Genomic DNA, 2,669 nt, shown 5'->3' with positions numbered 1-2,669 from the left:
TAGCTCGCAGCAGCATGCGGGGTCCTGGTTTAAAGAGGGTCCTGGTTTAAAGAGGGGGTGAAAGGGCTTAAATGTCTCCAAAGGTTCCTGAGACACAGGACTTCTCGAGGGAGAAAGGGTGATGATTTCAGGGGTAAAGGAATCAAAAGCACATGGCCTGCCTTTCTCTGCGCATACAGAGTGACTCAGAAATGAAGGGAAGGAAAAGTTAGGGAAAACAGTTTTGAGTTTCGTTGAACCAACATTGGAAAAATGCAGCAAGACCCTTCCCAAATCCAAAGCAGAACCGTGTCCTTCCACCTCTGTGGGAAACTCTGCTTTGGAAACCTGGTCTCGTGGGGCTGCCAAGAGCCCCAGCCTCAGCAGAGTCCACCCACCCACCCCCTGCGCTCCCTTCTGACGCCACCATCCCAGACCAAAAAGCCCAAATAAAGGGTGGGAAGGAGACCAGGCCAACGCTGGTGATTCTCAATGCACAATCTGCTCCTTGCTTGTCTGTGATGCCAGTAGAACCATCCCCGTGGATGAGAACATGAGTGGACTCTTGCCGGGGAGACTCCATTAGCAGGTGAGATGGTGAACGTGTTTGGGGCCTTTCCAGCCACCTGTACTCACCACTAGCAAGTAATAGTCCCTGCCACTCTGCTAGCTCGTGGCTTCGAATGCTCTCTTGACCTCTGCCTTGTCGCTGACTGCCAGAAGGCATCTATCCCCCTTGAGTACCACACCAACCAAAGGACTTGACTGCATGCCAAAGCCTGAGTCTCAGAATCCTGCGGCAGAACACCCACCAGCCTGTACGACACCGTCTTGGTTAGTCTCAGTACCTAGACCAATAGACTGTGGACAGAAGAAGGTGGTGATACAAAAGGAGCCACCTCTGGTCACTCTGCTTAGATCACAGACTTGAGAGGAGAGGAGAACTTGGAATCTACCACGACCCCATTTGTTGCCCCAGACCCGGACACAAAGGCCTCAAGTTCCCGGGCAGAGCATCAGAGGCTAAAAACCAAGTCTCGGGTGTGCAGGCAGGCTTGTGAGCGGAACAATGCTGAGCTTTGATTAGGTTAAACCTGTTTTGTAAGTTACCCTGGCCTTTTAAATCCCAACTGTCATGGAGCCTCTGCTTTCCAGGAAGTTATTCCCAACAGCAGTTGTTTCTGCCACCGTGGTTATTATGAAACCCTTTATTTTGAAAACACATCTCCAAACAAGGCTCCTCGTGCACTGCGCTTTCTCTGGTCCACTAGAAGCAAGATGGCGCAGCTGTTTCCCCACGGCCCACTTCTCCATGTGTTATCCCTGCAGGGCACTCAAGTCCCCAAATCCATCTTGTAGTCACCACGAAAAAATGCAGAGGCACGCTGTGGGGGAATCATGTCAGCTCATCCCAAACACTCCCCTTCAGCCGGCTCCCTGCCCCACACATGACTGAGCCATAACACAGTGACCAGTGCAGAGAATAATTCATTATGTAATTAAAAGTTTTTTTCATCCGAGTCTATTTCTAAAGCCACTGCTGGGATAATACCAATTAGGAAGCACTAACAGAGGAGGAGCTGGGCCCTGACGTCAGGGCTCACGCCCGTAAAGTTTACATAAGTTGTCAGGTTCTTGTGCCAGGGACCCTGACAGAATCTGCACATGCTCCTCAGGCTGGCTGGACCTCTCTGCAGAGGGCTGAGGCCCACATACAAAACTGTACCTGAGTGGAGTGCTGGGAAGACAGAGGGCTTTGAGAGGGGATCAGCTAAACTCAGCTCCGACTGTCACAGCTGCGGCGCCCTGGGCAAGGCACCATTACTTCCCTGACCTGAGTTTCTGCACTGGAGTGCTGTTGTTACTGCTACCTGTCATATGCCAGATCTCTGTGAGGACAGAGGTTCATGTGCAAATACAAGAGACGAATACAGGCCATGGTCAGTGCGCTGTACGGAAGCTTATTTGTTACCGCACGTCCTCCAACCTCAGCGTGAGCTTGGAGTCTATGACCCCTCTAGTGGCATGTCTCCCAGGGTCTCAAGAGAAACCGAAGGCTGTGATTCAGAACAGGACCCTGTTGGAGCCTCTCACTGGCAGATTTCCCTCTTCCTTGGTCCCCTTTTTGATAGGAGGGGTTCTGTGAACTAACCATAAGTTGCTTCCCTTGGGACCACTCTCAGGGGATATGACAAATTAGAAAGTATAAGCACAGTTCACATGACAAGCGCGGTGAAAGGTGCGCGCACGGTGCCTCAGAGATCACCGAGGAAAGACCCCGCTCTGCTTCCCGTGGGTGGGCACAGAGGGGGAGGGGACACGTTTCCGGGCAAATGGAAGCCGAGACGAGCTGGGAACAGGGATGAGACAGCGCACTCCATCCAAGGTCAGTCTTCCCTCTGCTCCTCTTGCCTCTGCTTTCCCTTGCTCTCCCCATCCCAACACCATCCTTCCTTTCCCTTCTCATGAGCAGTAACACCAGCTCTCCCTTCCTGCCTGAGGTCTCTTCAGCCCTCTGGTTCATCATGCCCACTTCTCTTTTTTCCTGACTCCCAACTAGTCCATTCCTGATCAGCGGAAGCCCACTGTTGGTACCTTGGTGCATCCTGCCTGAGCGTGGATGTCGCTGAGAGTCTGAAAAAGCCAAACGTGTGGTGTGAAGTCCTTCCCATCAGCACCCAACTGGATAT

The sequence above is a fragment of the Alexandromys fortis genome, unplaced genomic scaffold (genome assembly GCF_014885135.2).
Source record: "Alexandromys fortis isolate MF-2015 unplaced genomic scaffold, M_Fortis_MF-2015_v1.1 scaffold_85, whole genome shotgun sequence".
Lineage (NCBI taxonomy): Eukaryota > Metazoa > Chordata > Mammalia > Rodentia > Cricetidae > Alexandromys > Alexandromys fortis.
The sequence above is the reverse complement of the archived record's forward strand: the minus strand, read 5'-3'. Positions refer to the sequence as shown.